The sequence below is a fragment of the Corella eumyota genome, chromosome 7, assembly GCF_963082875.1.
Source record: "Corella eumyota chromosome 7, kaCorEumy4.1, whole genome shotgun sequence".
NCBI lineage: Eukaryota > Metazoa > Chordata > Ascidiacea > Phlebobranchia > Corellidae > Corella > Corella eumyota.
The window spans coordinates 8,128,686-8,145,524 of NC_137496.1; the positions used below are offsets into that span (position 1 = coordinate 8,128,686).

At 37.5% G+C, this 16,839-nt stretch overlaps 59 non-coding genes across 59 annotated transcripts; all 59 read left to right on the top strand.

The window, feature by feature from the left end:
• The first annotated feature begins 101 nt into the window (after window positions 1-101).
• On the top strand, window positions 102-220 carry LOC145762298 (5S ribosomal RNA). The gene has a single exon (XR_014287937.1). It is a non-coding gene; the product is annotated as a 5S ribosomal RNA (ribosomal RNA).
• A 168-nt stretch (window positions 221-388) lies between these two features.
• LOC145762299 (5S ribosomal RNA) lies at window positions 389-507 on the top strand. Its single transcript, XR_014287938.1, has one exon. It is a non-coding gene; the product is annotated as a 5S ribosomal RNA (ribosomal RNA).
• A 168-nt stretch (window positions 508-675) lies between these two features.
• LOC145761123 (5S ribosomal RNA) lies at window positions 676-794 on the top strand. Its single transcript, XR_014287096.1, has one exon. It is a non-coding gene; the product is annotated as a 5S ribosomal RNA (ribosomal RNA).
• A 162-nt stretch (window positions 795-956) lies between these two features.
• LOC145762302 (5S ribosomal RNA) lies at window positions 957-1,075 on the top strand. Its single transcript, XR_014287940.1, has one exon. It is a non-coding gene; the product is annotated as a 5S ribosomal RNA (ribosomal RNA).
• A 168-nt stretch (window positions 1,076-1,243) lies between these two features.
• LOC145761124 (5S ribosomal RNA) lies at window positions 1,244-1,362 on the top strand. Its single transcript, XR_014287097.1, has one exon. It is a non-coding gene; the product is annotated as a 5S ribosomal RNA (ribosomal RNA).
• A 162-nt stretch (window positions 1,363-1,524) lies between these two features.
• LOC145762303 (5S ribosomal RNA) lies at window positions 1,525-1,643 on the top strand. The gene has a single exon (XR_014287941.1). It is a non-coding gene; the product is annotated as a 5S ribosomal RNA (ribosomal RNA).
• Window positions 1,644-1,811: 168 nt separating this feature from the next.
• Window positions 1,812-1,930, top strand: LOC145762304 (5S ribosomal RNA). The gene has a single exon (XR_014287942.1). It is a non-coding gene; the product is annotated as a 5S ribosomal RNA (ribosomal RNA).
• A 168-nt stretch (window positions 1,931-2,098) lies between these two features.
• LOC145761125 (5S ribosomal RNA) lies at window positions 2,099-2,217 on the top strand. Its single transcript, XR_014287098.1, has one exon. It is a non-coding gene; the product is annotated as a 5S ribosomal RNA (ribosomal RNA).
• A 162-nt stretch (window positions 2,218-2,379) lies between these two features.
• LOC145762305 (5S ribosomal RNA) lies at window positions 2,380-2,498 on the top strand. Its single transcript, XR_014287943.1, has one exon. It is a non-coding gene; the product is annotated as a 5S ribosomal RNA (ribosomal RNA).
• Window positions 2,499-2,666: 168 nt separating this feature from the next.
• LOC145762306 (5S ribosomal RNA) lies at window positions 2,667-2,785 on the top strand. Its single transcript, XR_014287944.1, has one exon. It is a non-coding gene; the product is annotated as a 5S ribosomal RNA (ribosomal RNA).
• Window positions 2,786-2,947: 162 nt separating this feature from the next.
• LOC145761255 (5S ribosomal RNA) lies at window positions 2,948-3,067 on the top strand. Its single transcript, XR_014287220.1, has one exon. It is a non-coding gene; the product is annotated as a 5S ribosomal RNA (ribosomal RNA).
• A 168-nt stretch (window positions 3,068-3,235) lies between these two features.
• LOC145762307 (5S ribosomal RNA) lies at window positions 3,236-3,354 on the top strand. Its single transcript, XR_014287945.1, has one exon. It is a non-coding gene; the product is annotated as a 5S ribosomal RNA (ribosomal RNA).
• A 168-nt stretch (window positions 3,355-3,522) lies between these two features.
• On the top strand, window positions 3,523-3,641 carry LOC145761127 (5S ribosomal RNA). Its single transcript, XR_014287100.1, has one exon. It is a non-coding gene; the product is annotated as a 5S ribosomal RNA (ribosomal RNA).
• Window positions 3,642-3,803: 162 nt separating this feature from the next.
• Window positions 3,804-3,922, top strand: LOC145762308 (5S ribosomal RNA). The gene has a single exon (XR_014287946.1). It is a non-coding gene; the product is annotated as a 5S ribosomal RNA (ribosomal RNA).
• A 168-nt stretch (window positions 3,923-4,090) lies between these two features.
• LOC145762309 (5S ribosomal RNA) lies at window positions 4,091-4,209 on the top strand. The gene has a single exon (XR_014287947.1). It is a non-coding gene; the product is annotated as a 5S ribosomal RNA (ribosomal RNA).
• A 168-nt stretch (window positions 4,210-4,377) lies between these two features.
• LOC145761128 (5S ribosomal RNA) lies at window positions 4,378-4,496 on the top strand. Its single transcript, XR_014287101.1, has one exon. It is a non-coding gene; the product is annotated as a 5S ribosomal RNA (ribosomal RNA).
• A 162-nt stretch (window positions 4,497-4,658) lies between these two features.
• On the top strand, window positions 4,659-4,777 carry LOC145762310 (5S ribosomal RNA). The gene has a single exon (XR_014287948.1). It is a non-coding gene; the product is annotated as a 5S ribosomal RNA (ribosomal RNA).
• A 168-nt stretch (window positions 4,778-4,945) lies between these two features.
• LOC145761129 (5S ribosomal RNA) lies at window positions 4,946-5,064 on the top strand. Its single transcript, XR_014287102.1, has one exon. It is a non-coding gene; the product is annotated as a 5S ribosomal RNA (ribosomal RNA).
• A 162-nt stretch (window positions 5,065-5,226) lies between these two features.
• Window positions 5,227-5,345, top strand: LOC145760992 (5S ribosomal RNA). The gene has a single exon (XR_014286973.1). It is a non-coding gene; the product is annotated as a 5S ribosomal RNA (ribosomal RNA).
• A 168-nt stretch (window positions 5,346-5,513) lies between these two features.
• On the top strand, window positions 5,514-5,632 carry LOC145762311 (5S ribosomal RNA). Its single transcript, XR_014287949.1, has one exon. It is a non-coding gene; the product is annotated as a 5S ribosomal RNA (ribosomal RNA).
• A 168-nt stretch (window positions 5,633-5,800) lies between these two features.
• LOC145761130 (5S ribosomal RNA) lies at window positions 5,801-5,919 on the top strand. The gene has a single exon (XR_014287103.1). It is a non-coding gene; the product is annotated as a 5S ribosomal RNA (ribosomal RNA).
• A 162-nt stretch (window positions 5,920-6,081) lies between these two features.
• On the top strand, window positions 6,082-6,200 carry LOC145762313 (5S ribosomal RNA). Its single transcript, XR_014287951.1, has one exon. It is a non-coding gene; the product is annotated as a 5S ribosomal RNA (ribosomal RNA).
• Window positions 6,201-6,368: 168 nt separating this feature from the next.
• Window positions 6,369-6,487, top strand: LOC145762314 (5S ribosomal RNA). The gene has a single exon (XR_014287952.1). It is a non-coding gene; the product is annotated as a 5S ribosomal RNA (ribosomal RNA).
• A 168-nt stretch (window positions 6,488-6,655) lies between these two features.
• On the top strand, window positions 6,656-6,774 carry LOC145762315 (5S ribosomal RNA). The gene has a single exon (XR_014287953.1). It is a non-coding gene; the product is annotated as a 5S ribosomal RNA (ribosomal RNA).
• A 168-nt stretch (window positions 6,775-6,942) lies between these two features.
• Window positions 6,943-7,061, top strand: LOC145761131 (5S ribosomal RNA). The gene has a single exon (XR_014287104.1). It is a non-coding gene; the product is annotated as a 5S ribosomal RNA (ribosomal RNA).
• Window positions 7,062-7,223: 162 nt separating this feature from the next.
• On the top strand, window positions 7,224-7,342 carry LOC145762316 (5S ribosomal RNA). Its single transcript, XR_014287954.1, has one exon. It is a non-coding gene; the product is annotated as a 5S ribosomal RNA (ribosomal RNA).
• A 168-nt stretch (window positions 7,343-7,510) lies between these two features.
• On the top strand, window positions 7,511-7,629 carry LOC145762319 (5S ribosomal RNA). Its single transcript, XR_014287955.1, has one exon. It is a non-coding gene; the product is annotated as a 5S ribosomal RNA (ribosomal RNA).
• A 168-nt stretch (window positions 7,630-7,797) lies between these two features.
• On the top strand, window positions 7,798-7,916 carry LOC145761133 (5S ribosomal RNA). Its single transcript, XR_014287106.1, has one exon. It is a non-coding gene; the product is annotated as a 5S ribosomal RNA (ribosomal RNA).
• A 162-nt stretch (window positions 7,917-8,078) lies between these two features.
• LOC145762320 (5S ribosomal RNA) lies at window positions 8,079-8,197 on the top strand. Its single transcript, XR_014287956.1, has one exon. It is a non-coding gene; the product is annotated as a 5S ribosomal RNA (ribosomal RNA).
• Window positions 8,198-8,365: 168 nt separating this feature from the next.
• LOC145762321 (5S ribosomal RNA) lies at window positions 8,366-8,484 on the top strand. The gene has a single exon (XR_014287957.1). It is a non-coding gene; the product is annotated as a 5S ribosomal RNA (ribosomal RNA).
• Window positions 8,485-8,652: 168 nt separating this feature from the next.
• LOC145762322 (5S ribosomal RNA) lies at window positions 8,653-8,771 on the top strand. Its single transcript, XR_014287958.1, has one exon. It is a non-coding gene; the product is annotated as a 5S ribosomal RNA (ribosomal RNA).
• A 168-nt stretch (window positions 8,772-8,939) lies between these two features.
• On the top strand, window positions 8,940-9,058 carry LOC145762323 (5S ribosomal RNA). The gene has a single exon (XR_014287959.1). It is a non-coding gene; the product is annotated as a 5S ribosomal RNA (ribosomal RNA).
• Window positions 9,059-9,226: 168 nt separating this feature from the next.
• Window positions 9,227-9,345, top strand: LOC145761134 (5S ribosomal RNA). The gene has a single exon (XR_014287107.1). It is a non-coding gene; the product is annotated as a 5S ribosomal RNA (ribosomal RNA).
• Window positions 9,346-9,507: 162 nt separating this feature from the next.
• Window positions 9,508-9,626, top strand: LOC145762324 (5S ribosomal RNA). The gene has a single exon (XR_014287960.1). It is a non-coding gene; the product is annotated as a 5S ribosomal RNA (ribosomal RNA).
• Window positions 9,627-9,794: 168 nt separating this feature from the next.
• On the top strand, window positions 9,795-9,913 carry LOC145762326 (5S ribosomal RNA). The gene has a single exon (XR_014287962.1). It is a non-coding gene; the product is annotated as a 5S ribosomal RNA (ribosomal RNA).
• Window positions 9,914-10,076: 163 nt separating this feature from the next.
• LOC145762327 (5S ribosomal RNA) lies at window positions 10,077-10,195 on the top strand. Its single transcript, XR_014287963.1, has one exon. It is a non-coding gene; the product is annotated as a 5S ribosomal RNA (ribosomal RNA).
• Window positions 10,196-10,363: 168 nt separating this feature from the next.
• Window positions 10,364-10,482, top strand: LOC145762328 (5S ribosomal RNA). Its single transcript, XR_014287964.1, has one exon. It is a non-coding gene; the product is annotated as a 5S ribosomal RNA (ribosomal RNA).
• Window positions 10,483-10,650: 168 nt separating this feature from the next.
• Window positions 10,651-10,769, top strand: LOC145761135 (5S ribosomal RNA). The gene has a single exon (XR_014287108.1). It is a non-coding gene; the product is annotated as a 5S ribosomal RNA (ribosomal RNA).
• A 168-nt stretch (window positions 10,770-10,937) lies between these two features.
• LOC145762329 (5S ribosomal RNA) lies at window positions 10,938-11,056 on the top strand. The gene has a single exon (XR_014287965.1). It is a non-coding gene; the product is annotated as a 5S ribosomal RNA (ribosomal RNA).
• A 168-nt stretch (window positions 11,057-11,224) lies between these two features.
• Window positions 11,225-11,343, top strand: LOC145762330 (5S ribosomal RNA). Its single transcript, XR_014287966.1, has one exon. It is a non-coding gene; the product is annotated as a 5S ribosomal RNA (ribosomal RNA).
• A 162-nt stretch (window positions 11,344-11,505) lies between these two features.
• On the top strand, window positions 11,506-11,624 carry LOC145762331 (5S ribosomal RNA). Its single transcript, XR_014287967.1, has one exon. It is a non-coding gene; the product is annotated as a 5S ribosomal RNA (ribosomal RNA).
• A 168-nt stretch (window positions 11,625-11,792) lies between these two features.
• Window positions 11,793-11,911, top strand: LOC145762332 (5S ribosomal RNA). The gene has a single exon (XR_014287968.1). It is a non-coding gene; the product is annotated as a 5S ribosomal RNA (ribosomal RNA).
• Window positions 11,912-12,073: 162 nt separating this feature from the next.
• LOC145761256 (5S ribosomal RNA) lies at window positions 12,074-12,193 on the top strand. The gene has a single exon (XR_014287221.1). It is a non-coding gene; the product is annotated as a 5S ribosomal RNA (ribosomal RNA).
• A 163-nt stretch (window positions 12,194-12,356) lies between these two features.
• Window positions 12,357-12,475, top strand: LOC145762333 (5S ribosomal RNA). Its single transcript, XR_014287969.1, has one exon. It is a non-coding gene; the product is annotated as a 5S ribosomal RNA (ribosomal RNA).
• A 168-nt stretch (window positions 12,476-12,643) lies between these two features.
• Window positions 12,644-12,762, top strand: LOC145762335 (5S ribosomal RNA). The gene has a single exon (XR_014287970.1). It is a non-coding gene; the product is annotated as a 5S ribosomal RNA (ribosomal RNA).
• A 168-nt stretch (window positions 12,763-12,930) lies between these two features.
• Window positions 12,931-13,049, top strand: LOC145762336 (5S ribosomal RNA). Its single transcript, XR_014287971.1, has one exon. It is a non-coding gene; the product is annotated as a 5S ribosomal RNA (ribosomal RNA).
• Window positions 13,050-13,217: 168 nt separating this feature from the next.
• On the top strand, window positions 13,218-13,336 carry LOC145762338 (5S ribosomal RNA). The gene has a single exon (XR_014287973.1). It is a non-coding gene; the product is annotated as a 5S ribosomal RNA (ribosomal RNA).
• Window positions 13,337-13,504: 168 nt separating this feature from the next.
• Window positions 13,505-13,623, top strand: LOC145762339 (5S ribosomal RNA). Its single transcript, XR_014287974.1, has one exon. It is a non-coding gene; the product is annotated as a 5S ribosomal RNA (ribosomal RNA).
• Window positions 13,624-13,785: 162 nt separating this feature from the next.
• LOC145761234 (5S ribosomal RNA) lies at window positions 13,786-13,904 on the top strand. The gene has a single exon (XR_014287200.1). It is a non-coding gene; the product is annotated as a 5S ribosomal RNA (ribosomal RNA).
• Window positions 13,905-14,072: 168 nt separating this feature from the next.
• Window positions 14,073-14,191, top strand: LOC145762340 (5S ribosomal RNA). The gene has a single exon (XR_014287975.1). It is a non-coding gene; the product is annotated as a 5S ribosomal RNA (ribosomal RNA).
• A 162-nt stretch (window positions 14,192-14,353) lies between these two features.
• Window positions 14,354-14,473, top strand: LOC145761257 (5S ribosomal RNA). Its single transcript, XR_014287222.1, has one exon. It is a non-coding gene; the product is annotated as a 5S ribosomal RNA (ribosomal RNA).
• A 168-nt stretch (window positions 14,474-14,641) lies between these two features.
• Window positions 14,642-14,760, top strand: LOC145762341 (5S ribosomal RNA). The gene has a single exon (XR_014287976.1). It is a non-coding gene; the product is annotated as a 5S ribosomal RNA (ribosomal RNA).
• A 162-nt stretch (window positions 14,761-14,922) lies between these two features.
• Window positions 14,923-15,041, top strand: LOC145762342 (5S ribosomal RNA). The gene has a single exon (XR_014287977.1). It is a non-coding gene; the product is annotated as a 5S ribosomal RNA (ribosomal RNA).
• Window positions 15,042-15,209: 168 nt separating this feature from the next.
• On the top strand, window positions 15,210-15,328 carry LOC145760598 (5S ribosomal RNA). Its single transcript, XR_014286600.1, has one exon. It is a non-coding gene; the product is annotated as a 5S ribosomal RNA (ribosomal RNA).
• A 162-nt stretch (window positions 15,329-15,490) lies between these two features.
• On the top strand, window positions 15,491-15,610 carry LOC145761258 (5S ribosomal RNA). Its single transcript, XR_014287223.1, has one exon. It is a non-coding gene; the product is annotated as a 5S ribosomal RNA (ribosomal RNA).
• Window positions 15,611-15,778: 168 nt separating this feature from the next.
• Window positions 15,779-15,897, top strand: LOC145760600 (5S ribosomal RNA). The gene has a single exon (XR_014286601.1). It is a non-coding gene; the product is annotated as a 5S ribosomal RNA (ribosomal RNA).
• Window positions 15,898-16,065: 168 nt separating this feature from the next.
• On the top strand, window positions 16,066-16,184 carry LOC145760601 (5S ribosomal RNA). Its single transcript, XR_014286602.1, has one exon. It is a non-coding gene; the product is annotated as a 5S ribosomal RNA (ribosomal RNA).
• A 168-nt stretch (window positions 16,185-16,352) lies between these two features.
• Window positions 16,353-16,471, top strand: LOC145760602 (5S ribosomal RNA). The gene has a single exon (XR_014286603.1). It is a non-coding gene; the product is annotated as a 5S ribosomal RNA (ribosomal RNA).
• Window positions 16,472-16,633: 162 nt separating this feature from the next.
• Window positions 16,634-16,752, top strand: LOC145761235 (5S ribosomal RNA). The gene has a single exon (XR_014287201.1). It is a non-coding gene; the product is annotated as a 5S ribosomal RNA (ribosomal RNA).
• Window positions 16,753-16,839: the final 87 nt, after the last annotated feature.

Below are 16,839 nucleotides of genomic sequence, written 5' to 3' on the forward strand. Positions count from 1 at the left end.
TTTGAAAATTAATATATTTGATATAATTGCTAGGCGACGCAAGTCATTTATTTTATTTTAAATATACACGTTTAATGATAAATGTGTTGGCACATCACATTGCCTACGACCATACCACGTTGAGTACACCCCATCTCGTCCGATCTGGGAAGTTAAGCAACGTCGGGCCCGGTTAGTACTTGGATGGGTGACCGCCTGGGAATACCGGGTGTCGTAGGCATTTTATAAGTTTTATAGCATATTAGAAAGTACTTTATGTAGAAGTCATTTTTTATCAAAATTTTTGAAAATTAATATATTTGATATAACTTCTAAGGGACGCAAGTCATTTATTTTATTTTAAATATACACGGTTAATGATAAATGTGTTGGCTCACCACATCACATTGCCTACGACCATACCACGTTGAGTACACCCCATCTCGTCCGATCTGGGAAGTTAAGCAACGTCGGGCCCGGTTAGTACTTGGATGGGTGACCGCCTGGGAATACCGGGTGTCGTAGGCATTTTATAAGTTTTATAGCATATTAGAAAGTACTTTATGTAGAAGTCATTTTTTATCAAAATTTTTGAAAATTAATATATTTGATATAACTTCTAAGGGACGCAAGTCATTTATTTTATTTTAAATATACACGGTTAATGATAAATGTGTTGGCTCACCACATCACATTGCCTACGACCATACCACGTTGAGTACACCCCATCTCGTCCGATCTGGGAAGTTAAGCAACGTCGGGCCCGGTTAGTACTTGGATGGGTGACCGCCTGGGAATACCGGGTGTCGTAGGTATTTTATAAGTTTTATAGCATATTAGAAAGTACCTTATGTATAAGTCATTTTTATAGAAATTTTTGAAAATTAATATATTTGATATAATTGCTAGGCGACGCAAGTCATTTATTTTATTTTAAATATACACGTTTAATGATAAATGTGTTGGCACATCACATTGCCTACGACCATACCACGTTGAGTACACCCCATCTCGTCCGATCTGGGAAGTTAAGCAACGTCGGGCCCGGTTAGTACTTGGATGGGTGACCGCCTGGGAATACCGGGTGTCGTAGGCATTTTATAAGTTTTATAGCATATTAGAAAGTACTTTATGTAGAAGTCATTTTTTATCAAAATTTTTGAAAATTAATATATTTGATATAACTTCTAAGGGACGCAAGTCATTTATTTTATTTTAAATATACACGGTTAATGATAAATGTGTTGGCTCACCACATCACATTGCCTACGACCATACCACGTTGAGTACACCCCATCTCGTCCGATCTGGGAAGTTAAGCAACGTCGGGCCCGGTTAGTACTTGGATGGGTGACCGCCTGGGAATACCGGGTGTCGTAGGTATTTTATAAGTTTTATAGCATATTAGAAAGTACCTTATGTATAAGTCATTTTTATAGAAATTTTTGAAAATTAATATATTTGATATAATTGCTAGGCGACGCAAGTCATTTATTTTATTTTAAATATACACGTTTAATGATAAATGTGTTGGCACATCACATTGCCTACGACCATACCACGTTGAGTACACCCCATCTCGTCCGATCTGGGAAGTTAAGCAACGTCGGGCCCGGTTAGTACTTGGATGGGTGACCGCCTGGGAATACCGGGTGTCGTAGGCATTTTATAAGTTTTATAGCATATTAGAAAGTACTTTATGTAGAAGTCATTTTTTATCAAAATTTTTGAAAATTAATATATTTGATATAACTTCTAAGGGACGCAAGTCATTTATTTTATTTTAAATATACACGGTTAATGATAAATGTGTTGGCTCACCACATCACATTGCCTACGACCATACCACGTTGAGTACACCCCATCTCGTCCGATCTGGGAAGTTAAGCAACGTCGGGCCCGGTTAGTACTTGGATGGGTGACCGCCTGGGAATACCGGGTGTCGTAGGCATTTTATAAGTTTTATAGCATATTAGAAAGTACTTTATGTAGAAGTCATTTTTTATCAAAATTTTTGAAAATTAATATATTTGATATAACTTCTAAGGGACGCAAGTCATTTATTTTATTTTAAATATACACGGTTAATGATAAATGTGTTGGCTCACCACATCACATTGCCTACGACCATACCACGTTGAGTACACCCCATCTCGTCCGATCTGGGAAGTTAAGCAACGTCGGGCCCGGTTAGTACTTGGATGGGTGACCGCCTGGGAATACCGGGTGTCGTAGGTATTTTATAAGTTTTATAGCATATTAGAAAGTACCTTATGTATAAGTCATTTTTATAGAAATTTTTGAAAATTAATATATTTGATATAATTGCTAGGCGACGCAAGTCATTTATTTTATTTTAAATATACACGTTTAATGATAAATGTGTTGGCACATCACATTGCCTACGACCATACCACGTTGAGTACACCCCATCTCGTCCGATCTGGGAAGTTAAGCAACGTCGGGCCCGGTTAGTACTTGGATGGGTGACCGCCTGGGAATACCGGGTGTCGTAGGCATTTTATAAGTTTTATAGCATATTAGAAAGTACTTTATGTAGAAGTCATTTTTTATCAAAATTTTTGAAAATTAATATATTTGATATAACTTCTAAGGGACGCAAGTCATTTATTTTATTTTAAATATACACGGTTAATGATAAATGTGTTGGCTCACCACATCACATTGCCTACGACCATACCACGTTGAGTACACCCCATCTCGTCCGATCTGGGAAGTTAAGCAACGTCGGGCCCGGTTAGTACTTGGATGGGTGACCGCCTGGGAATACCGGGTGTCGTAGGCATTTTATAAGTTTTATAGCATATTAGAAAGTACCTTATGTATAAGTCATTTTTATAGAAATTTTTGAAAATTAATATATTTGATATAATTGCTAGGCGACGCAAGTCATTTATTTTATTTTAAATATACACGTTTAATGATAAATGTGTTGGCACATCACATTGCCTACGACCATACCACGTTTGAGTACACCCCATCTCGTCCGATCTGGGAAGTTAAGCAACGTCGGGCCCGGTTAGTACTTGGATGGGTGACCGCCTGGGAATACCGGGTGTCGTAGGCATTTTATAAGTTTTATAGCATATTAGAAAGTACTTTATGTAGAAGTCATTTTTTATCAAAATTTTTGAAAATTAATATATTTGATATAACTTCTAAGGGACGCAAGTCATTTATTTTATTTTAAATATACACGGTTAATGATAAATGTGTTGGCTCACCACATCACATTGCCTACGACCATACCACGTTGAGTACACCCCATCTCGTCCGATCTGGGAAGTTAAGCAACGTCGGGCCCGGTTAGTACTTGGATGGGTGACCGCCTGGGAATACCGGGTGTCGTAGGCATTTTATAAGTTTTATAGCATATTAGAAAGTACTTTATGTAGAAGTCATTTTTTATCAAAATTTTTGAAAATTAATATATTTGATATAACTTCTAAGGGACGCAAGTCATTTATTTTATTTTAAATATACACGGTTAATGATAAATGTGTTGGCTCACCACATCACATTGCCTACGACCATACCACGTTGAGTACACCCCATCTCGTCCGATCTGGGAAGTTAAGCAACGTCGGGCCCGGTTAGTACTTGGATGGGTGACCGCCTGGGAATACCGGGTGTCGTAGGTATTTTATAAGTTTTATAGCATATTAGAAAGTACCTTATGTATAAGTCATTTTTATAGAAATTTTTGAAAATTAATATATTTGATATAATTGCTAGGCGACGCAAGTCATTTATTTTATTTTAAATATACACGTTTAATGATAAATGTGTTGGCACATCACATTGCCTACGACCATACCACGTTGAGTACACCCCATCTCGTCCGATCTGGGAAGTTAAGCAACGTCGGGCCCGGTTAGTACTTGGATGGGTGACCGCCTGGGAATACCGGGTGTCGTAGGCATTTTATAAGTTTTATAGCATATTAGAAAGTACTTTATGTAGAAGTCATTTTTTATCAAAATTTTTGAAAATTAATATATTTGATATAACTTCTAAGGGACACAAGTCATTTATTTTATTTTAAATATACACGGTTAATGATAAATGTGTTGGCTCACCACATCACATTGCCTACGACCATACCACGTTGAGTACACCCCATCTCGTCCGATCTGGGAAGTTAAGCAACGTCGGGCCCGGTTAGTACTTGGATGGGTGACCGCCTGGGAATACCGGGTGTCGTAGGCATTTTATAAGTTTTATAGCATATTAGAAAGTACTTTATGTAGAAGTCATTTTTTATCAAAATTTTTGAAAATTAATATATTTGATATAACTTCTAAGGGACGCAAGTCATTTATTTTATTTTAAATATACACGGTTAATGATAAATGTGTTGGCTCACCACATCACATTGCCTACGACCATACCACGTTGAGTACACCCCATCTCGTCCGATCTGGGAAGTTAAGCAACGTCGGGCCCGGTTAGTACTTGGATGGGTGACCGCCTGGGAATACCGGGTGTCGTAGGTATTTTATAAGTTTTATAGCATATTAGAAAGTACCTTATGTATAAGTCATTTTTATAGAAATTTTTGAAAATTAATATATTTGATATAATTGCTAGGCGACGCAAGTCATTTATTTTATTTTAAATATACACGTTTAATGATAAATGTGTTGGCACATCACATTGCCTACGACCATACCACGTTGAGTACACCCCATCTCGTCCGATCTGGGAAGTTAAGCAACGTCGGGCCCGGTTAGTACTTGGATGGGTGACCGCCTGGGAATACCGGGTGTCGTAGGCATTTTATAAGTTTTATAGCATATTAGAAAGTACTTTATGTAGAAGTCATTTTTTATCAAAATTTTTGAAAATTAATATATTTGATATAACTTCTAAGGGACGCAAGTCATTTATTTTATTTTAAATATACACGGTTAATGATAAATGTGTTGGCTCACCACATCACATTGCCTACGACCATACCACGTTGAGTACACCCCATCTCGTCCGATCTGGGAAGTTAAGCAACGTCGGGCCCGGTTAGTACTTGGATGGGTGACCGCCTGGGAATACCGGGTGTCGTAGGTATTTTATAAGTTTTATAGCATATTAGAAAGTACCTTATGTATAAGTCATTTTTATAGAAATTTTTGAAAATTAATATATTTGATATAATTGCTAGGCGACGCAAGTCATTTATTTTATTTTAAATATACACGTTTAATGATAAATGTGTTGGCACATCACATTGCCTATGACCATACCACGTTGAGTACACCCCATCTCGTCCGATCTGGGAAGTTAAGCAACGTCGGGCCCGGTTAGTACTTGGATGGGTGACCGCCTGGGAATACCGGGTGTCGTAGGCATTTTATAAGTTTTATAGCATATTAGAAAGTACTTTATGTAGAAGTCATTTTTTATCAAAATTTTTGAAAATTAATATATTTGATATAACTTCTAAGGGACGCAAGTCATTTATTTTATTTTAAATATACACGGTTAATGATAAATGTGTTGGCTCACCACATCACATTGCCTACGACCATACCACGTTGAGTACACCCCATCTCGTCCGATCTGGGAAGTTAAGCAACGTCGGGCCCGGTTAGTACTTGGATGGGTGACCGCCTGGGAATACCGGGTGTCGTAGGCATTTTATAAGTTTTATAGCATATTAGAAAGTACTTTATGTAGAAGTCATTTTTTATCAAAATTTTTGAAAATTAATATATTTGATATAACTTCTAAGGGACGCAAGTCATTTATTTTATTTTAAATATACACGGTTAATGATAAATGTGTTGGCTCACCACATCACATTGCCTACGACCATACCACGTTGAGTACACCCCATCTCGTCCGATCTGGGAAGTTAAGCAACGTCGGGCCCGGTTAGTACTTGGATGGGTGACCGCCTGGGAATACCGGGTGTCGTAGGTATTTTATAAGTTTTATAGCATATTAGAAAGTACCTTATGTAGAAGTCATTTTTATAGAAATTTTTGAAAATTAATATATTTGATATAATTGCTAGGCGACGCAAGTCATTTATTTTATTTTAAATATACACGTTTAATGATAAATGTGTTGGCACATCACATTGCCTACGACCATACCACGTTGAGTACACCCCATCTCGTCCGATCTGGGAAGTTAAGCAACGTCGGGCCCGGTTAGTACTTGGATGGGTGACCGCCTGGGAATACCGGGTGTCGTAGGCATTTTATAAGTTTTATAGCATATTAGAAAGTACTTTATGTAGAAGTCATTTTTTATCAAAATTTTTGAAAATTAATATATTTGATATAACTTCTAAGGGACGCAAGTCATTTATTTTATTTTAAATATACACGGTTAATGATAAATGTGTTGGCTCACCACATCACATTGCCTACGACCATACCACGTTGAGTACACCCCATCTCGTCCGATCTGGGAAGTTAAGCAACGTCGGGCCCGGTTAGTACTTGGATGGGTGACCGCCTGGGAATACCGGGTGTCGTAGGCATTTTATAAGTTTTTTAGCATATTAGAAAGTACCTTATGTAGAAGTCATTTTTTATCAAAATTTTTGAAAATTAATATATTTGATATAACTGCTAAGAGACGCAAGTCATTTATTTTATTTTAAATATACACGGTTAATGATAAATGTGTTGGCTCACCACATCACATTGCCTACGACCATACCACGTTGAGTACACCCCATCTCGTCCGATCTGGGAAGTTAAGCAACGTCGGGCCCGGTTAGTACTTGGATGGGTGACCGCCTGGGAATACCGGGTGTCGTAGGCATTTTATAAGTTTTATAGCATATTAGAAAGTACTTTATGTAGAAGTCATTTTTTATCAAAATTTTTGAAAATTAATATATTTGATATAACTTCTAAGGGACGCAAGTCATTTATTTTATTTTAAATATACACGGTTAATGATAAATGTGTTGGCTCACCACATCACATTGCCTACGACCATACCACGTTGAGTACACCCCATCTCGTCCGATCTGGGAAGTTAAGCAACGTCGGGCCCGGTTAGTACTTGGATGGGTGACCGCCTGGGAATACCGGGTGTCGTAGGTATTTTATAAGTTTTATAGCATATTAGAAAGTACCTTATGTATAAGTCATTTTTATAGAAATTTTTGAAAATTAATATATTTGATATAATTGCTAGGCGACGCAAGTCATTTATTTTATTTTAAATATACACGTTTAATGATAAATGTGTTGGCACATCACATTGCCTACGACCATACCACGTTGAGTACACCCCATCTCGTCCGATCTGGGAAGTTAAGCAACGTCGGGCCCGGTTAGTACTTGGATGGGTGACCGCCTGGGAATACCGGGTGTCGTAGGCATTTTATAAGTTTTATAGCATATTAGAAAGTACTTTATGTAGAAGTCATTTTTTATCAAAATTTTTGAAAATTAATATATTTGATATAACTTCTAAGGGACGCAAGTCATTTATTTTATTTTAAATATACACGGTTAATGATAAATGTGTTGGCTCACCACATCACATTGCCTACGACCATACCACGTTGAGTACACCCCATCTCGTCCGATCTGGGAAGTTAAGCAACGTCGGGCCCGGTTAGTACTTGGATGGGTGACCGCCTGGGAATACCGGGTGTCGTAGGCATTTTATAAGTTTTATAGCATATTAGAAAGTACTTTATGTAGAAGTCATTTTTTATCAAAATTTTTGAAAATTAATATATTTGATATAACTTCTAAGGGACGCAAGTCATTTATTTTATTTTAAATATACACGGTTAATGATAAATGTGTTGGCTCACCACATCACATTGCCTACGACCATACCACGTTGAGTACACCCCATCTCGTCCGATCTGGGAAGTTAAGCAACGTCGGGCCCGGTTAGTACTTGGATGGGTGACCGCCTGGGAATACCGGGTGTCGTAGGTATTTTATAAGTTTTATAGCATATTAGAAAGTACCTTATGTATAAGTCATTTTTATAGAAATTTTTGAAAATTAATATATTTGATATAATTGCTAGGCGACGCAAGTCATTTATTTTATTTTAAATATACACGTTTAATGATAAATGTGTTGGCACATCACATTGCCTACGACCATACCACGTTGAGTACACCCCATCTCGTCCGATCTGGGAAGTTAAGCAACGTCGGGCCCGGTTAGTACTTGGATGGGTGACCGCCTGGGAATACCGGGTGTCGTAGGCATTTTATAAGTTTTATAGCATATTAGAAAGTACTTTATGTAGAAGTAATTTTTTATCAAAATTTTTGAAAATTAATATATTTGATATAACTTCTAAGGGACGCAAGTCATTTATTTTATTTTAAATATACACGGTTAATGATAAATGTGTTGGCTCACCACATCACATTGCCTACGACCATACCACGTTGAGTACACCCCATCTCGTCCGATCTGGGAAGTTAAGCAACGTCGGGCCCGGTTAGTACTTGGATGGGTGACCGCCTGGGAATACCGGGTGTCGTAGGCATTTTATAAGTTTTATAGCATATTAGAAAGTACTTTATGTAGAAGTCATTTTTTATCAAAATTTTTGAAAATTAATATATTTGATATAACTTCTAAGGGACGCAAGTCATTTATTTTATTTTAAATATACACGGTTAATGATAAATGTGTTGGCTCACCACATCACATTGCCTACGACCATACCACGTTGAGTACACCCCATCTCGTCCGATCTGGGAAGTTAAGCAACGTCGGGCCCGGTTAGTACTTGGATGGGTGACCGCCTGGGAATACCGGGTGTCGTAGGCATTTTATAAGTTTTTTAGCATATTAGAAAGTACCTTATGTAGAAGTCATTTTTTATCAAAATTTTTGAAAATTAATATATTTGATATAACTGCTAAGAGACGCAAGTCATTTATTTTATTTTAAATATACACGGTTAATGATAAATGTGTTGGCTCACCACATCACATTGCCTACGACCATACCACGTTGAGTACACCCCATCTCGTCCGATCTGGGAAGTTAAGCAACGTCGGGCCCGGTTAGTACTTGGATGGGTGACCGCCTGGGAATACCGGGTGTCGTAGGCATTTTATAAGTTTTATAGCATATTAGAAAGTACTTTATGTAGAAGTCATTTTTTATCAAAATTTTTGAAAATTAATATATTTGATATAACTTCTAAGGGACGCAAGTCATTTATTTTATTTTAAATATACACGGTTAATGATAAATGTGTTGGCTCACCACATCACATTGCCTACGACCATACCACGTTGAGTACACCCCATCTCGTCCGATCTGGGAAGTTAAGCAACGTCGGGCCCGGTTAGTACTTGGATGGGTGACCGCCTGGGAATACCGGGTGTCGTAGGTATTTTATAAGTTTTATAGCATATTAGAAAGTACCTTATGTATAAGTCATTTTTATAGAAATTTTTGAAAATTAATATATTTGATATAATTGCTAGGCGACGCAAGTCATTTATTTTATTTTAAATATACACGTTTAATGATAAATGTGTTGGCACATCACATTGCCTACGACCATACCACGTTGAGTACACCCCATCTCGTCCGATCTGGGAAGTTAAGCAACGTCGGGCCCGGTTAGTACTTGGATGGGTGACCGCCTGGGAATACCGGGTGTCGTAGGCATTTTATAAGTTTTATAGCATATTAGAAAGTACTTTATGTAGAAGTCATTTTTTATCAAAATTTTTGAAAATTAATATATTTGATATAACTTCTAAGGGACGCAAGTCATTTATTTTATTTTAAATATACACGGTTAATGATAAATGTGTTGGCTCACCACATCACATTGCCTACGACCATACCACGTTGAGTACACCCCATCTCGTCCGATCTGGGAAGTTAAGCAACGTCGGGCCCGGTTAGTACTTGGATGGGTGACCGCCTGGGAATACCGGGTGTCGTAGGCATTTTATAAGTTTTATAGCATATTAGAAAGTACTTTATGTAGAAGTCATTTTTTATCAAAATTTTTGAAAATTAATATATTTGATATAATTGCTAGGCGACGCAAGTCATTTATTTTATTTTAAATATACACGTTTAATGATAAATGTGTTGGCACATCACATTGCCTACGACCATACCACGTTGAGTACACCCCATCTCGTCCGATCTGGGAAGTTAAGCAACGTCGGGCCCGGTTAGTACTTGGATGGGTGACCGCCTGGGAATACCGGGTGTCGTAGGCATTTTATAAGTTTTATAGCATATTAGAAAGTACTTTATGTAGAAGTCATTTTTTATCAAAATTTTTGAAAATTAATATATTTGATATAACTTCTAAGGGACGCAAGTCATTTATTTTATTTTAAATATACACGGTTAATGATAAATGTGTTGGCTCACCACATCACATTGCCTACGACCATACCACGTTGAGTACACCCCATCTCGTCCGATCTGGGAAGTTAAGCAACGTCGGGCCCGGTTAGTACTTGGATGGGTGACCGCCTGGGAATACCGGGTGTCGTAGGCATTTTATAAGTTTTATAGCATATTAGAAAGTACTTTATGTAGAAGTCATTTTTTATCAAAATTTTTGAAAATTAATATATTTGATATAACTTCTAAGGGACGCAAGTCATTTATTTTATTTTAAATATACACGGTTAATGATAAATGTGTTGGCTCACCACATCACATTGCCTACGACCATACCACGTTGAGTACACCCCATCTCGTCCGATCTGGGAAGTTAAGCAACGTCGGGCCCGGTTAGTACTTGGATGGGTGACCGCCTGGGAATACCGGGTGTCGTAGGTATTTTATAAGTTTTATAGCATATTAGAAAGTACCTTATGTAGAAGTCATTTTTTATCAAAATTTTTGAAAATTAATATATTTGATATAACTGCTAAGAGACGCAAGTCATTTATTTTATTTTAAATATACACGGTTAATGATAAATGTGTTGGCTCACCACATCACATTGCCTACGACCATACCACGTTGAGTACACCCCATCTCGTCCGATCTGGGAAGTTAAGCAACGTCGGGCCCGGTTAGTACTTGGATGGGTGACCGCCTGGGAATACCGGGTGTCGTAGGCATTTTATAAGTTTTATAGCATATTAGAAAGTACTTTATGTAGAAGTAATTTTTTATCAAAATTTTTGAAAATTAATATATTTGATATAACTTCTAAGGGACGCAAGTCATTTATTTTATTTTAAATATACACGGTTAATGATAAATGTGTTGGCTCACCACATCACATTGCCTACGACCATACCACGTTGAGTACACCCCATCTCGTCCGATCTGGGAAGTTAAGCAACGTCGGGCCCGGTTAGTACTTGGATGGGTGACCGCCTGGGAATACCGGGTGTCGTAGGCATTTTATAAGTTTTATAGCATATTAGAAAGTACCTTATGTATAAGTCATTTTTATAGAAATTTTTGAAAATTAATATATTTGATATAATTGCTAGGCGACGCAAGTCATTTATTTTATTTTAAATATACACGTTTAATGATAAATGTGTTGGCACATCACATTGCCTACGACCATACCACGTTGAGTACACCCCATCTCGTCCGATCTGGGAAGTTAAGCAACGTCGGGCCCGGTTAGTACTTGGATGGGTGACCGCCTGGGAATACCGGGTGTCGTAGGCATTTTATAAGTTTTTTAGCATATTAGAAAGTACCTTATGTAGAAGTCATTTTTTATCCAAATTTTTGAAAATTAATATATTTGATATAACTGCTAAGGGACGCAAGTCATTTATTTTATTTTAAATATACACGGTTAATGATAAATGTGTTGGCTCACCACATCACATTGCCTACGACCATACCACGTTGAGTACACCCCATCTCGTCCGATCTGGGAAGTTAAGCAACGTCGGGCCCGGTTAGTACTTGGATGGGTGACCGCCTGGGAATACCGGGTGTCGTAGGCATTTTATAAGTTTTATAGCATATTAGAAAGTACCTTATGTATAAGTCATTTTTATAGAAATTTTTGAAAATTAATATATTTGATATAATTGCTAGGCGACGCAAGTCATTTATTTTATTTTAAATATACACGTTTAATGATAAATGTGTTGGCACATCACATTGCCTACGACCATACCACGTTTGAGTACACCCCATCTCGTCCGATCTGGGAAGTTAAGCAACGTCGGGCCCGGTTAGTACTTGGATGGGTGACCGCCTGGGAATACCGGGTGTCGTAGGCATTTTATAAGTTTTTTAGCATATTAGAAAGTACTTTATGTAGAAGTCATTTTTTATCAAAATTTTTGAAAATTAATATATTTGATATAACTTCTAAGGGACGCAAGTCATTTATTTTATTTTAAATATACACGGTTAATGATAAATGTGTTGGCTCATCACATTGCCTACGACCATACCACGTTGAGTACACCCCATCTCGTCCGATCTGGGAAGTTAAGCAACGTCGGGCCCGGTTAGTACTTGGATGGGTGACCGCCTGGGAATACCGGGTGTCGTAGGCATTTTATAAGTTTTATAGCATATTAGAAAGTACTTTATGTAGAAGTAATTTTTTATCAAAATTTTTGAAAATTAATATATTTGATATAACTTCTAAGGGACGCAAGTCATTTATTTTATTTTAAATATACACGGTTAATGATAAATGTGTTGGCTCACCACATCACATTGCCTACGACCATACCACGTTGAGTACACCCCATCTCGTCCGATCTGGGAAGTTAAGCAACGTCGGGCCCGGTTAGTACTTGGATGGGTGACCGCCTGGGAATACCGGGTGTCGTAGGCATTTTATAAGTTTTATAGCATATTAGAAAGTACTTTATGTAGAAGTCATTTTTTATCAAAATTTTTGAAAATTAATATATTTGATATAACTTCTAAGGGACGCAAGTCATTTATTTTATTTTAAATATACACGGTTAATGATAAATGTGTTGGCTCACCACATCACATTGCCTACGACCATACCACGTTGAGTACACCCCATCTCGTCCGATCTGGGAAGTTAAGCAACGTCGGGCCCGGTTAGTACTTGGATGGGTGACCGCCTGGGAATACCGGGTGTCGTAGGCATTTTATAAGTTTTTTAGCATATTAGAAAGTACCTTATGTAGAAGTCATTTTTTATCAAAATTTTTGAAAATTAATATATTTGATATAACTGCTAAGAGACGCAAGTCATTTATTTTATTTTAAATATACACGGTTAATGATAAATGTGTTGGCTCACCACATCACATTGCCTACGACCATACCACGTTGAGTACACCCCATCTCGTCCGATCTGGGAAGTTAAGCAACGTCGGGCCCGGTTAGTACTTGGATGGGTGACCGCCTGGGAATACCGGGTGTCGTAGGCATTTTATAAGTTTTATAGCATATTAGAAAGTACTTTATGTAGAAGTAATTTTTTATCAAAATTTTTGAAAATTAATATATTTGATATAACTTCTAAGGGACGCAAGTCATTTATTTTATTTTAAATATACACGGTTAATGATAAATGTGTTGGCTCACCACATCACATTGCCTACGACCATACCACGTTGAGTACACCCCATCTCGTCCGATCTGGGAAGTTAAGCAACGTCGGGCCCGGTTAGTACTTGGATGGGTGACCGCCTGGGAATACCGGGTGTCGTAGGCATTTTATAAGTTTTATAGCATATTAGAAAGTACCTTATGTATAAGTCATTTTTATAGAAATTTTTGAAAATTAATATATTTGATATAATTGCTAGGCGACGCAAGTCATTTATTTTATTTTAAATATACACGTTTAATGATAAATGTGTTGGCACATCACATTGCCTACGACCATACCACGTTGAGTACACCCCATCTCGTCCGATCTGGGAAGTTAAGCAACGTCGGGCCCGGTTAGTACTTGGATGGGTGACCGCCTGGGAATACCGGGTGTCGAAGGCATTTTATAAGTTTTTTAGCATATTAGAAAGTACCTTATGTAGAAGTCATTTTTTATCCAAATTTTTGAAAATTAATATATTTGATATAACTGCTAAGGGACGCAAGTCATTTATTTTATTTTAAATATACACGGTTAATGATAAATGTGTTGGCTCACCACATCACATTGCCTACGACCATACCACGTTGAGTACACCCCATCTCGTCCGATCTGGGAAGTTAAGCAACGTCGGGCCCGGTTAGTACTTGGATGGGTGACCGCCTGGGAATACCGGGTGTCGTAGGCATTTTATAAGTTTTATAGCATATTAGAAAGTACCTTATGTATAAGTCATTTTTATAGAAATTTTTGAAAATTAATATATTTGATATAATTGCTAGGCGACGCAAGTCATTTATTTTATTTTAAATATACACGTTTAATGATAAATGTGTTGGCACATCACATTGCCTACGACCATACCACGTTTGAGTACACCCCATCTCGTCCGATCTGGGAAGTTAAGCAACGTCGGGCCCGGTTAGTACTTGGATGGGTGACCGCCTGGGAATACCGGGTGTCGTAGGCATTTTATAAGTTTTATAGCATATTAGAAAGTACTTTATGTAGAAGTCATTTTTTATCAAAATTTTTGAAAATTAATATATTTGATATAACTTCTAAGGGACGCAAGTCATTTATTTTATTTTAAATATACACGGTTAATGATAAATGTGTTGGCTCACCACATCACATTGCCTACGACCATACCACGTTGAGTACACCCCATCTCGTCCGATCTGGGAAGTTAAGCAACGTCGGGCCCGGTTAGTACTTGGATGGGTGACCGCCTGGGAATACCGGGTGTCGTAGGCATTTTATAAGTTTTTTAGCATATTAGAAAGTACCTTATGTATAAGTCATTTTTATAGAAATTTTTGAAAATTAATATATTTGATATAATTGCTAGGCGACGCAAGTCATTTATTTTATTTTAAATATACACGTTTAATGATAAATGTGTTGGCACATCAGATTGCCTACGACCATACCACGTTGAGTACACCCCATCTCGTCCGATCTGGGAAGTTAAGCAACGTCGGGCCCGGTTAGTACTTGGATGGGTGACCGCCTGGGAATACCGGGTGTCGTAGGCATTTTATAAGTTTTATAGCATATTAGAAAGTACTTTATGTAGAAGTCATTTTTTATCAAAATTTTTGAAAATTAATATATTTGATATAACTTCTAAGGGACGCAAGTCATTTATTTTATTTTAAATATACACGGTTAATGATAAATGTGTTGGCTCACCACATCACATTGCCTACGACCATACCACGTTGAGTACACCCCATCTCGTCCGATCTGGGAAGTTAAGCAACGTCGGGCCCGGTTAGTACTTGGATGGGTGACCGCCTGGGAATACCGGGTGTCGTAGGCATTTTATAAGTTTTATAGCATATTAGAAAGTACCTTATGTATAAGTCATTTTTATAGAAATTTTTGAAAATTAATATATTTGATATAATTGCTAGGCGACGCAAGTCATTTATTTTATTTTAAATATACACGTTTAATGATAAATGTGTTGGCACATCACATTGCCTACGACCATACCACGTTTGAGTACACCCCATCTCGTCCGATCTGGGAAGTTAAGCAACGTCGGGCCCGGTTAGTACTTGGATGGGTGACCGCCTGGGAATACCGGGTGTCGTAGGCATTTTATAAGTTTTATAGCATATTAGAAAGTACTTTATGTAGAAGTCATTTTTTATCAAAATTTTTGAAAATTAATATATTTGATATAACTTCTAAGGGACGCAAGTCATTTATTTTATTTTAAATATACACGGTTAATGATAAATGTGTTGGCTCACCACATCACATTGCCTACGACCATACCACGTTGAGTACACCCCATCTCGTCCGATCTGGGAAGTTAAGCAACGTCGGGCCCGGTTAGTACTTGGATGGGTGACCGCCTGGGAATACCGGGTGTCGTAGGCATTTTATAAGTTTTTTAGCATATTAGAAAGTACCTTATGTAGAAGTCATTTTTTATCAAAATTTTTGAAAATTAATATATTTGATATAACTGCTAAGAGACGCAAGTCATTTATTTTATTTTAAATATACACGGTTAATGATAAATGTGTTGGCTCACCACATCACATTGCCTACGACCATACCACGTTGAGTACACCCCATCTCGTCCGATCTGGGAAGTTAAGCAACGTCGGGCCCGGTTAGTACTTGGATGGGTGACCGCCTGGGAATACCGGGTGTCGTAGGCATTTTATAAGTTTTATAGCATATTAGAAAGTACTTTATGTAGAAGTAATTTTTTATCAAAATTTTTGAAAATTAATATATTTGATATAACTTCTAAGGGACGCAAGTCATTTATTTTATTTTAAATATACACGGTTAATGATAAATGTGTTGGCTCACCACATCACATTGCCTACGACCATACCACGTTGAGTACACCCCATCTCGTCCGATCTGGGAAGTTAAGCAACGTCGGGCCCGGTTAGTACTTGGATGGGTGACCGCCTGGGAATACCGGGTGTCGTAGGCATTTTATAAGTTTTATAGCATATTAGAAAGTACCTTATGTATAAGTCATTTTTATAGAAATTTTTGAAAATTAATATATTTGATATAATTGCTAGGCGACGCAAGTCATTTATTTTATTTTAAATATACACGTTTAATGATAAATGTGTTGGCACATCACATTGCCTACGACCATACCACGTTGAGTACACCCCATCTCGTCCGATCTGGGAAGTTAAGCAACGTCGGGCCCGGTTAGTACTTGGATGGGTGACCGCCTGGGAATACCGGGTGTCGAAGGCATTTTATAAGTTTTTTAGCATATTAGAAAGTACCTTATGTAGAAGTCATTTTTTATCCAAATTTTTGAAAATTAATATATTTGATATA